Here is a 14,542-nt window from a genome sequence, read left to right as displayed (position 1 = left end):
CAGTCTAAATGAAGCCAAACTATACAGCCTTAAAGGCACATTCATCACAGTGCGCCTGCGAGCTCAGTGCAGATGTAATGCAAGTAACTGATTGCTCTCTCTTTCTCATAGGCAAAAAAAGATAAAAAAAATTCTCGACTAGAATTAGGGCTTTTCATCGGCAAATATATTTCACTTGTGATTAATTGCAACACTCAAATCCCGATCATTTTTACACAAGAGAGAGCATTTCGGCTTTGTAAAATTGATATAAAGAAAATGCAAATCGTTGGTGTTCTTGGCACCAAACATATGCTGCCACGATGCCAACAAGCCTGCCCCTGACGATCCCAGCTGGAAGCTTGCAAGACGTGCTTTTGGCAAAAGACTTTTTTCCACCCCGTTTTGCAAATGATCGGCAATTAATATGCCAAGCATCCAGAGCTTATTCTGCACCTGTTTACATGCAAGTTTAAACTTTGTGAAATGCATTACACCATATACTGAAGGTTCAGATGCCTTAGATTTCTATCGATTTGTCCAAGTTGGGATTTCTATAGCCTAGACATGGAAACAAAACATAATATCATTTTTTTTAATAATATGTATCATCTTGCATGCCTAGTGGCTTCTTTTGGAACTTTTTTAATCGGGACCAGTACAGATCCAAGCACGAGCACCTGTGAGCGAGCTTCTTAAAATAATTTACATATTTCCAGTCAGCCATTTTAGGAAGTTAAAACTGTGGTCAATGCAAATCAAAATTTGAGGGTTAAAGAAAATATTCAAATGACACGCTTGCATTTTTACAACTGGAAATCGGCCTAATGCGTTGGGCATTCCCAGCTCACGGGTGAAAATCCAGCATTATTTCTTTCTGTCACCGTAACATGAGTGCTTTCTTTACATTTGAAATATGCACTTATATAGACGTGAAATATTACGGTCACACTTATGAAGATGTTATGCTGTAAGATGCTATAAGATGTGCAGGCTGAAAGCTCAGTCTAGACGAGGGACGAGTGGGCTGTGTTAATCTTCCTCTCTCTCTCTCTCTCTCTCTCTCTCTCTCTCTCTCTCTCTCTCTCTCTCTCTCTCTCTCTCTCTCTCTCTTCTCTCACAGATCTTCCTCACTGCACAACTTATGATGGATAGGAGGCCTTAATGAGCTTCTTACAAGCAATTAAATAATCAGGGAGCCCTGCTGTTTGCCGATGAGGCTTTAGAGAGCGCTGACAAACGGTGGGCCATCAGCGCTCCAATCAACAGGACACGGCGCTCAGTGCTGTCACCAATGCTATTTTAAACAATGACTCTCTGCACTGCCGAGAAGACACTCGTAGGAATTATGTTTGCAGGAGTGGGAAAGTTTTGCTTTTGTATCTTTCTTGGCCATACAGATGCACTGTAACAGTTTGGTATGTCTGACAGATGAATAGGAAATGAATAGTTCACCCCAAAATGAAAATCACCATTATTTACTCACACTCATGTCTTTCCATACCGGTATACTCTTTTATTCATGGACACACAATAATGGAAGTTTTAAAGAATCTTTCTGCAGATCATTTCAGCAACAGTTGGTGACCATGAGATTTGAGAAAGGAAAAGTGTTTCTTACAAAGCTTTCATATATAGCTTCAAAAGAGTTGAAATGCACGGGATGATTTATATTGGCTACTTTTATAATTCTGTTAGTTGGAGCTTGACAGGAAAGTTGCAAAAAACTTTTTACACTCACTCACACACACAAAAAAATCTAATTTTTATTTTCATGACAAAAATAAACAATGGAATGAAAGTGATTAAATAATGATATAATTTATCTTTTTTTAGTTTTTTTTTTTAAGAAATGGATGCATTAAATTTATCAAAAGTGACAGTAAAGACATTCATAATGTTACAAATTTATAACATCTAATATTTACTTTGAACTTTCTATCAAAGAATCATGAATTAAAGAATGTATCATGGTTTCCACAAAAATATTAAGCAGCACAACTGCTTCCTAAATATTTTTTGAGCAGCAAATCTCTATATTATAATTATTTCTGAAGGATCACGTGACACTGAAGACTGGAGTAATGATATTGCATATTGTTTTTACTTTATTGTTGTTAAAATAGATGCAGCCTTTGTGAGTATGATACTTTTTTCAAATACATAAAAAAAACTTACTGACCCATATGAAGTTTTCATATCTGTAACTCTGTAACATTTTAACTGCTATTCTGAAAAAGGTGTGCAGATGTCTTCAAGCTTTCATTCTCCCATAACATTCTCTAATTTGTTTAAAACTTTAGTTAGTTTATTAGTTATTTTTTGTCGCCCCAAATTTAGCATTGAAACCAGTTACCTCTTGCTTTCCCAGTTTGCAAGTCAGTTATTCAGTCTAAGTGAGCATGCAGCTGACACATGCACAGACAGTCTTGGTGATAAAGTACACTTCCAGCTTCAAAGATGGGTTATCACCTTGTTATGCCTCATAAAGTGCTGTAACGTCTTCTTTATAATTAGCTATATTTGGTGAAGTTGCAATAGTATAAATCCTGCTGTGACAGGAAGAAAAAACAAAACAGCAAGTGCATTTAATTACAAGAAGTGGCATGTTCAAAACAGGGGGGCTTATGGCTATGATGACATGCCAGTGTGTGTATGGAGTTCTCAGCTTCTCATTTCTCACCCATAGGAGATGGAGACGGGGTCGGGCTCGCCTGGGTGCCACAACACCTCTGCCACAGCGGTGACTTCCTCTTGGAGAAGCGCACTTGTTCACTCCCGTAGAAGGGTAAGATACTGGAGAATGCCACAGCGAGCACATGCCGCAAAAAGTAAATATGTTGCCTATTAATAGGTTGGTGGACGGGTAGAACCTGGAGCAGAACCGCGAGGCGCTGGGGGAGAGTGCCAGGAGTGCGACTCGCTCCGGTGTTGTGTGTGTGTGTGTGTGTGTGTGTGAGGGGAGAGAAAACCGCTGAGGGAGCAGATTCTTAGCACAGCGCTGGCACAGGACACACTCACATATGCGCACACTCGTTTGCATACACGCATGCATTGAGACATTGCAATCAAAAAGATCAGTTACATACAGTGGCCCTAAAATTATTTTGTTTAAAAACCCACTTAAAAATGCATACATTTATATTAATTATATTATATTATATTATATAGCAAAAATATCAAACCAAGTGGCATTTATTTCTGGAAAAAAAAGTGTCCGAATACTTTGGCTTCACTGTACCAGAGTGAATTTTATATTTGAATAAAATTTTTGTTTATGTTGTTATATATAATAAATAATGTTCACATTATTTATTATGTTAGTTTTAGTTCAGTTAAAAACTTCCTGTATACTCAGTTTTTATTTAAGTTTTAGTGTTCTAAAGGAGACTGCATTTTTATATAAAAAAAAAGAAAGAAAAAACACACTTTATGAATCATAACACAGATTTGCAATCTTTGTTAGGGAAAAGTAATAATCATTAATCTGTTTTAGTCAAATATTGGAATACCACATTTAAAAAAAAGAAAAGCTGGTGAAAATACAAATAAAAAGTTTCCAAAATATACACTTGCTTGAGGTGAATAATTTTTTAGGTCATGAAAAATGCATTTTAGTTTATTTTCTTAGTTTTCTGGGCAAAAAAATTAAATATATATAATTTCTATTTCCATAGACTTGACAGAAGAAAAAATATTGTCCTCTTCTTTCTGTTTGTATGTATCTAGTAAATCTAAATACAATTTTAATATTTATTTAAAATGTATTAAAAAAAAATTAAAAACTCTATGCTTCCTTGAGGTGAATTATTCTCATATAATCATAACATGTATTTTAGTTTAGATCGCGTTTTCGGCTTTTACATTTTGTTTTTTAATTTATTTTTTTCTCTAGTCATTTTAGTTTTAGTTAACTAAACATGCCTGTATGTCTGAATGGATACCAGTAGCATATGCATTAATAATGAAATCTCAGGGCCGCACAGAAACATTTTGGCACAAATATCACTCCCATGATCAAACACACGAGCAAAGAGAAACAGATCAGTTGGGGACACAACCATGAAATTTGTTCCTAAATAAAATAATTAGCTAGAATAAAAGCACTTATCATGTAGAAAATCACTGTTAATCAGAGCGTTAGTGTAAACTTTGATGTTTGCTTGGCCATATTGTCATAACAAAGTGCTGGCCAGTTCATTTCAGCGTGCTTCCATATGGCCGGCTGCCACTTGGAGAGCTACATGCGCTCACCCAGAGATACACACACGTGCGCAAACACGCTTAATCAGCGTTTTAGCATTTCTCAACCATCTAGTTCAACATAGACTAGCACAACCATATCTATAGCTTTTCTGGGCCATACGTTTTTTAACAGATCGTGATATATGAGCACATTTTACTACAGAGCCCTGGAGAAATATTGAGACACAACAGCCTGGCTACATGCTTCTCTGGTTCCATGCAAATTGCACAAGCTAATTATGATCTAATAACTGGCAGACTGTCCAGCATTATTACAGGAAGAGGAGGTTAAATTAATAGCTTATCATCTGCCCTAAGAATCAGTCATTTGTTTTTAACGATCATAATTCTGACATTAAATCTTCATTACCTGTCAAGATCTTAAGGGAGGTCTGTCAATTTGCTGCTTCAATGAGAATTAAAGCAAGTATTGCTCAAGCTAGTGTCTGTTTTTCAAACAAGACTAACTCGGTTACCCGGGGCCACATCATGGAGGCTGCGCCCGAGACATCTGAATTCTTCAGTCTAGAGAGGATACGTACCTGGTCCCCTTGAAATGAGTGTGCAATTTGGGAATGCTTTCAGGATGTAGTTTTATAGCTACTGGCTACATAGAAGAAATGCTAAGTGTGGTTGTTACGTCCTCATTAATATTAGCATACAACATTTGTGTTTAGCATATTCAAGTGGACTTTAATTTCCTCGGAGAATGCTGTGAGACATATCTAGTGGCCCAAAGCGCAGGTTTTTTTTTTTTACTGGTGGGTTATTGCCCAAAAAAAGGTTGGAGGTCTTTTGAAAGTGCCACGAGTGGCAGATGAATAGACTATTTTCTGCTTTTGCCATTTCTAAATTCTATTGCTAAATGCTAATAATAAAATGCAATCAAACTTATCATTGCAGTTGCTGCCGGGCAAAAGCGCATATCTTTTTTATTGTTGATGTCCAAAGTTGTGCATCTATGTTATTTTGACACAAAGTTACTTTAAACTTGCTAATGGGACTAATACTGCTACAATATTTAGCCCAGTGTTTGATCTATGTGTGAAGGAAGGCCTATATACGGTCCAATTTACAGTTGTGTTGTTTCGCAGGCAAAACATTTCAAAAGGAATTCAGGATTTTGCAAAGCTGGTCAGATGAATTTGCCATGTTGATGAACCAACAGAAAGCTGCTTGGTTTGAACTTTTTTTTGCGAGCTTTGCGTCATACCTCGCTTTGTTTGAAATTCACTTTTTCATTCACCAGCCAATTTGGCTACTCAATTTTGAAGTTACCGGCCATTCAGAACGTCTACTAGCCAAAACAAAATGATCAGAAATAAAGCGAGTATCAATGTCACAGTTTAGATTAAAATCTGATTCTGTCATTGTATTGGGTTCAGCTTCACGACAGTCAATATCTGTTTGCAAATACCATTCGAATAAGATAAAATAGAAATAAAAACAGAGAATGACTTCTCTTGTAATTGCCTTGAGTTTACTGCTTGTAGCAATAAAGGGCGCTTTTTGCCCAAAAGTCTTGGACATGCAGCATTTATGAGAACGGGAAAAAGTGTCCTCTTAATTGTCTCCTGGGCCTCGGAAACCCTGTCCCGGACATCTCGATAGACGCAGAGTGGTGCCAACGCTATGCCTATGTTCATGGACAACGAGGTGTTCAAAGAGGCGGCGTGCACTCTCAGTGTGAGATCCTCTTTACACTTTGTTTTGCTAATGTTTGAGGCTCTTTTTAAGGGAAGGGCTTTGATAGCGATGTCATGCAAAGTGATTGAACATCATTTATGAATCATAACACGGCAAATTGGCTAGTGTGTTGATATGCGTTATCCCCCACGGTGGATTTTCACCGCATTTGGCGGGTTGGCGGGTGTTAATTTCAAATCCTGTCGCTTCACTATTTACAATAGACAATATACATTTTTTGCGTGTAAAGTTTTGCTAATGTGGCCACACCTTTAGGCTATAAATCACACTTATCTTGTTTACGCGTTTGCATTATTGTCCATTTCCCTTTTTTATTCTATATCATATTCAGACTTTTTTTGTTTACTTTCGTATGATAAACAGTTTTGGTACTGTGTTTGTACTATAAAAACCTTATTTGGTAAGATGGCATTTTGCAATTACGTTCGGCGCATCCCGGAAGAATTGCAATTAAAAATTAACTTTTTTTTTCCCTGAGAAAAATCTGGACTGTAAATGTGAAACGGCAAACAGCATCTTCTCAGGCTGAAATGTGGAGGATTTGGCTTGAGCTCCAGAGCTGATGAAACCACAGGAGACACAACAGCTTTAAGGAAGTGAGGCAGATCTTTCTGTGCAGCATTCTGTTTGTTGTGGGTTGAGTTTTCGCAAACAGCTTCAGGCTAAAGATCGCTTAAGGACAAGAACGCTAGGTGTAGAGAGAGAAACAAAGATAAAGAGTCTCAGCTCAGCGCCTGTCATTTAGAAAACAATATCGTGGCCTAACACCACGTTTACTGGCGGCTGATGGACAGCGTGACTGAGGAAAAATGGTCAAATAAATCGAAATCAATCAAATGTCCCGTATAAATACGAGCAGTGCCAAGAGGTGACGTCCCAGAGGCTGGGACAGAGCAAAGCGGGGTGATCCATGTGAAAGGACTGACTGTGTGCTGGAGAGAAATATACGCTCCCCGTCAGCCACCGCAGCCAGATCATTATGAGATTAATGATACTCTCTGTTAGAGCAGATACGGCATTATACTGTAATTGAGCGTTTTCTGGGAAGTGCAGTATGGTTGTTGCCATACAGCAGATATGGCTTTATAATGTAAGAGAGTGTTTTCCTGGAAGTGCCGTATGGATTTGGCCATCTACCCATGAGCCTGTTTACTGCTGTTTCTTCTGTGATTTTCAGATGGTGATGGGTTTTTGATGTTATTTAGACAACCTCTTGAACTTTTTGAGTCTAGCTGGCACTTACAGCACTGCAGTGGTCCCGCTTTTTAACAAAGTTAAGATGGCGATATCAAAAGGTGTCGACCTACGACAATCAAAAACTAAAAAAAGCTCTTTTTATTTAATTTATTTACTATTTTGTTTTATTTCACAATCGGTGAAAATTTTAATTGTCTTCATTAAAATGATTTAAAATACTAATAAATTTAATAATACAAATATAATAAAATAAGAATTATTTATATACAAAATAGTCATTATATTGTTTTAAATATAACAATTATGTTTAAAAACTATATTGATTTATTTAACAGGTTTGTTCTAACTAGTTTATTTTGTCATGAATAATAATGTTTATCTCATGAATAATTAATTTTCTTTAAAAAAAGAAAAGACAATGAATCAATGGCAAGCTGAGGGCAAAGAGTCAAACACAACTACAATACAGGCCAACAAAATATGTATTAATGTCAACACAACTAAAACCAATTAGGTGAACTTCAGTTTTACAAACTTCAGTTAACGGCATGCAAAATTACACAAAATTAACTTTTTCTAGAATTGTGTGGCATTAACTCTTAATAAAAAAAAACGACCAAGCAGCAAAAATCCATTTATCTGAGAGTGTAACCTCTGTACAGAAGTTGTTATACTCAAATTGTATACAAATCATTTCAGAGAGAGAAATTGAACAGTTTCGGCTGAAAGTGTGCAAAATTGGCCAATTCCATTCCGGGTTCATCCAGCTACCCAATGACTCCAGAAACAATGAAAAGGAAAAAGCCAAGATCTATCAGCCATTAGAAATGGCCAAATAGTCTTCTCTCTCCCGATCTCTTCCTCCAGCTCCTCTCTTCATCTCTCTACCTCCTCCCTCTTCTCTTTTCTTTTCCTAACCACCTGCCATATAAATAACCCCTTAAAAATGGACACCTCAAATTGAGCTCTGGCTAAAACAACCAAGTCATTTCACCTCCCGACAACAATTGATCAATTGTAATTACCGACCTGCGGATTGGACCTGGAGTCTGCCTGGTGCCCCGGGGGGACCCTACAGAGAAAGCAAACAGCAGTAACAGGTAGACTCCATAGGACAGAGCAAGAAAGGGAGGCTTTTAATTGCTTTGTGCAGTGCGTAATTGAAGGTTCAAGTGTGTTGCCATGAAGAGTGTGACTTCACTTGGCCTTGTCTAATTAATCCCGTCACACGATCCTTCTGCCTTCAATTTTCACATTTGGCTTTCATTGCTAGGTGCGAATAAAGCTGGAAATATAGGATGGTAACTGTATGCTGCTTGCTGAGCCAGATGCACACAAATAAAACCATATGGAGGGATCCCATTGTTTTGAATCCGAGATAAATGATTTCAAATCTTGTGCGCAGAGCGGCGGAAAATTGAAAACATAATGCTGTTGTTAGCATTGTTTACATATGTCTAAAAGATGAAGATGGCACAAAGGGTATGGCTATTTTGCATCATGACAAAAATAATGTTTTTATTTTATGGTTTGCGTTGGTTTCCTCCCAGCATCTAACATAAGTGGTTTTATATTGAGGATATCATGAGGTTATTTGCTGTTCTAGTGGTGGAAAGAAACATGAAATGCAAAAGGTCAGTCCAAAAGTCTGTTCAAAAGTTGGAGGTCAGTATGATTTCTTGAGCAGCAAATCATCATACACTGTAAAAAAAATTACATCCCCAAGTCAAAATTTTCTAGTGACTGATAACATCTACATTTTTCAATTAGTCTGACATATTATTTCTCATTGAGCCAATGTTAACAGACTATTGTAACAATTAATTCTATTTATTTTACAGAATTTCACTTGGGCCAATTAAAAAATTTAGATGTGAGAGGAGAGGTTAATTTTTTTTTTTTACAGTGTATTAGAATGATCTCTAAAGGATCATGTGACACTGAAGACTGGAGTAATGATGCTGAAATTTCAGCTTCGACATCACAAGAATAAATTACATTTTAAAATATATTACAAAAGAAAACAGTTGTTTTAAATTGTAATATTTCACAATATTACAGTTTTACTGTATTTTTGATCAAATAAATGGAGCACAAGACTTATTTCAAAAACATCGAAACAAGTTTTGAAAGGTTGTGTGTGTGTGTGTGTGTGTGTGTGTGTGTGTGTGTGTGTGCGTGCGGTGCGCGTGTGTGTGGGTGTGTGTGTGTGTGTGTGTGTATCCTTCATTTATTGCTGTTATTGCTGGAGGGTATTGGGGGAAGGACATTCCTATTCAAGAGCGTTTTATTAGACAAAAATCTGTACATGCCCCTGAGTGCAATACTTTTGTCTGTTTTCCTGTAAGAGAAAAACTAGGACATACTGTACACCCTACACTGTAAAAAGTGATCAGTTGCCTTAACTTAAAAAAAGTGAGGAAACACGTTGCCTTAAAATGATTAAGTAAATAAACCACGTGTAAATAAAACAATTAAGTTATGTGAACTTGACAATTCCACATAACTTCATTTTTTCAATTATGCATTAACTTTATTTACTTTAAGGCAACCGGTTTAAGTCAACTGATCACTTTTTGCAGTGTAGTAAAATGTGACTCTAAAATTACCACATTGTTACACATCTTGAATTATTAGCCTAATAAACCACAGAGAGGCACAACTGGTCTGGAGCGCACAATAAATAAACACCCTATGTTCCTCCCAGCAGGACTTAACGACGAGCTCTTTGGCTGACTTCCGCTACAAGGCGCCGACAACACCAGCTTTTCTTCCAACGCAGTGTTTACACAGTTACATATGTCTGGACTCACGCGAGCGCCGGAGGGTTGTTGCCCACGGTGGCCCGTGCTGCATCGCTAAGACACGAGGAGCACGGCGCAACAGTACGTACCACTTCCTTCTGTTCTGTTCACAGCACATCTGAAGTAGGCAAACTGCACTTCTACTAACACCCCTCCCCGATACCCGTGTTGCCGTTGGACGGCAGCCACCAATCACGAGCCAACCGAGTTAACACAACTTCCGTTCAGCACAAGGAACCATCTGTTTTTAAGGCAGAAAATAAATAAATAAATGCATGCACCCCAACACACACACACGCACACATCCCTCATACATAGATGCACAACAGAAAATGTTTTCACAAAGGTTTTTATTCATCCTTGACCACGTGCACTCTCTGTCTTTTTGCGTGGTTCAAGAAGTTTAGCACGGAGACAGATTTTTCGAACCCCGAGCTGGCCGTTGACAGTAAAGCATTGTGAACTGTGAATTTGTTTGTCGCATGTCGGGGTGTTTTGCCACATAATTGAGTCAATATCACTATAAAGTGCCTTTGGTGTCCTCATCAGAATCATTCAGTCATCATGAACATAATGCAAAATAATGAAATTCTAAGGTTTTATTATACGTGGCCAAACATTTACACACATACAAGTACAATGATAAGTCTCTTGAAATGTGTTTTTCTGATTTTATACCATTTTCTTTGATTGGATATATGTGATTTTGTAATGTCCCACATGCTGCTCAGCTAACTTCAGTGAGTGTAAAAAGTGGTTAAATTACATAAAATTAAAACACTTTTTGAATGTACTTATTGTCCTCAACAAGTTATTTAATAAAACAAGTCATTTTGATTATTTCTATTTTATTTTCATAATAATATTAAGCATTTTACATGTGTCCCTGAAATTGCCGTCCACCCTGTCATTATGGGGTTAACGCCCCTTTAAGAAACCAACTGATGTTCTCAGTGACACCCCCTCCCCCATTTGGTCTTTCTTCAGTGGAGGTTAAAACATCTGCTGCACACACAATAAGTATCTACACTTATATTTCCTAATTGTCATCATATTGTGTTTGTAGTTGCGTGTTGTCAAGCTTAACATGTCCACCCTGTCATTGTGAAATATTAATTAATATAAAAACTTTTCAGAAATTCAAAATATATATTTTAAGCAGTGCACAGTCAGCTTCAACAGTGAATGACTTTGCTAACTGCATGTACACCATGTGCTAATTAAATGCTAACTTTAGCCAAAAATGTCCACCCTGTCATTGTCCACCCTGTCACCAAGCCTGTGTCCACCCTGTCACCAATACATATTTAGGCAGTAATTTCATTATTATCAAAAAACTTTTACCATTAACTAAAATGTTTTGTTGGGAAAGGGACACATTATCTTTCTGTAGATCTACATTTTATAATCCCTAAGCAATGAAAATGTATTTATTCTACTTTGAGTTTGTCCATGACAGGGTGGACATATGTTATGGTTTGCCCGTATATTGTCAGCTTGCAGTTAATTTATAAAAAAGTGATGGAGCTTGACCAATATGCATTTCTAACAGCCTAAGGTCTCCTTAATACAACACATATTAAGTTAAATGGAAAATCTCAGATTTTTATTTAGGAAATTGTGAGGTCTCAAAGGCACTTTATGGTGATTTTGACCCAATTACGAGATGTGGCGAGGACTGAATGTATGGTGCTTTTATTCTCGCCGCCTCTATTTCGAGGTGTTTTCGAATTCTGAAAGCTGTATGTACTTAAGGACAATGACTCTGTCCTGCAGGATAACGGTTACAGCCTGTGAGGTGGAGGTACATCCATTATCGTCTTTAAAGAGCTGAGGTATATTTTAATAAATGCATTATTTAGCAGTTTTGACACAGGGGCCATACGTTAACGTTGAGATCCAATTTCTGTATAAAAACTAAGCAAAGCAGAGAAAGAGACGTCATTATTCAGAGGGCCTATTTCTAGGTTTCTTTTTTAAAGGCTATTTCAGGAGCCAAGAGGAGTTATAGATGTGTCTGCCTAAATTTACCTCAGTAACATTAGTCTTGACTCCACCTCTACTAGTATATTTTCCAGGCAGTGCGATGACAAGACTTCATCTGTGGAGATGACACGACTGCTGTGTGGGTTCTCGTTTTGAACAGGAGATTACGGGAAGCTTTTTTCCCCCTCTTTTGTTCTTCGCTCTCACAATCGTGAGGGACAAAAACTGAAACACAACCAGTCGTATGACTTTCTAAAGCTTCTGCACACGCTTTTCTGTACAGTTTGAGGGATTTTGAAATGCACACTACCAGTCTCACCAAGGCTGCATTTCTTGGATCAAAAATACATAAAAAAATTGTAATATTGCGAAATATTATTACAATGTAAAACAACAGTTTTCTATTTCATTACTGTGATGTCAAAGCTGAATTTTCAGCATCATTACTCTAGTCTTTTTCAGTGTCACATGATCCTTCAGAAATCATTCTAATATGCTGATTTGCTGCTTAAGAAACATTTATTATTATTTTCAATGCTGAAAACAGCTGTCCTGCTTATGATTTTTTGGGGGAAACCATGGTCATTTTTTTTCAGGGTTCTTTGATGAATAGAAAGTTCAAAAGAACAGCATTTATTGGAAATATTTTGCAACATTATAAATTGCTTTACTGTCACTTTTAAGGAATTGGATGCGTTCTTGGTGAATGAAAGTATGTTTCTTAAAAAAATACGCCCTCCACCAAAGGGACCCCATATATTTCAGACCCCAAATGTAACATCTTTTAAAGAATTTTACCAAGGTGAAATGTTTATAATCAGCTCTTCTTAGATTTTTAGGGGGAAATCTGGTGAAATCTGCAAAATGTATTTGCAGAGTTTAGAGTACATTCTTATTGGTAGCTAAAATCATAATCAAATTAGCTAAAATATTTATTAGACAAACACACAAGGGGCAAGGGTAATGTTATATAGTGTTATACTAGCCTATTACAAAAAAAAAAAAAAAAAAATTAACATGTTGAATGAGGCATGTCTATTTTTCTATGGACACATTTTGTAAGGGCCTCATCATCTTGTCTGTTTTTTGAGCTATTAAAAGCACCTTGAGGGTTAAGCGTTCCATGCATAGACGTATGTACAAAATATTTACTGTTTTGAATAATTATCAACATGTTGAATGTCTACATTCATTTTAAGACATATCTGTTGCAAAAGGCTTCATCAAAACCGCACACAAGAAACTCTAGGGGAATCATATTTTTGGACCTCTCCTCATTGATTTCTCCCTGCTTAACCCCTTCCTTTTGTCTCTCTCTCTCTAGTAACAGATGGGTTGGCCCACCTCTCTGAGGACAGGGTAATGTGGACCTGTCTGTGCCTGACAGGACGGCAGAGATCAAACGACATTGTGGAAGGTGAAGAGCCTTTTCTTTCGCCAGCTTCTCTGTGTGACACGTGGCAGAAGAGGCCAGTTGCAGCCTGACTGACCAGGGTGTCAAACTGCTTACTAACCGGTTTTGTATACAAAACGATAGCACTGAATGCTGGCAGAGTGGAAGTGACCGCTAAAATACTGTCAGCATCAACATCTGTCCACCGTCATCATGCCTTGACCATCTCTTGTTAATATTAAGGGAGACTAGGGACAGTTGTAAGATTTCTTTTTTAAATTTGCCTTCATTTATAGACTATTATACTGTAATCAATGTTCCATATTTTGATATGACACATTTATATTTATAAGAGACATTTATAAGTTCTAAAAGTAATAGTTTTATTACAATATTTGCATACAGAAATTAGGCTACCTTTATATGGTACTACTTTCTTCTTTTTTCTTTTTTTGCTATCATGAATAATTTGTGTTTAAAGCAAAAGTCTAAGTGGTACCTACTTTATTATTATGTTAAATGGGTTAAATCCTTTTAACTAAAGTATATTTATCAGCTAATAAGACAAGGACAGTCTCCAACTAGATATTTTAATGAAATAATGTTCATTTTAAATTATAAAGGTTCATTCTTTGCAGTCATACAATTTTAATTTCAGAACTTGTATTACAGTTGATGTGATAAAATCCTGGATGATAGGTACCGGCAAGCGGTGTTAGCATCTGTAATTCATATAACTTTTAATAATACAAAGATGGATGGATGGAACGTTAGACATAGATAGACAGACAGACAGATAGATAGATAGATAGATAGATAGATAGATAGATAGATAGATAGATAGATAGATAGATAGATAGATAGATAGAAAGTAAGAGATAGCTAGATAGATAGATAGATAGATAGATAGATAGATAGATAGATAGATAGATAGATAGAAAGTAAGATAGATAGATAGATAGATAGATAGATAGATAGAAAGTAAGATAGATAGATAGATAGAAAGTAAGATAGATAGATAGATAGAAAGTAAGTTAGATAGATAGATAGATAGATAGATAGATAGATAGATAGATAGATAGAAAGTAAGTTATATAGATAGATGGATATAATGTTATATACAGATATATAGATAGATAGAACGTTATAGATAGATAGAATGTTTTATATATATATATATATATATTAAGATGGACAGATAGATAGAACATTATATATATATATAGATAGA

The sequence above is a fragment of the Phoxinus phoxinus genome (genome assembly GCF_949152265.1).
Source record: "Phoxinus phoxinus genome assembly, chromosome: 4".
Lineage (NCBI taxonomy): Eukaryota > Metazoa > Chordata > Actinopteri > Cypriniformes > Leuciscidae > Phoxinus > Phoxinus phoxinus.
This window is presented reverse-complemented; position numbering follows the sequence as displayed.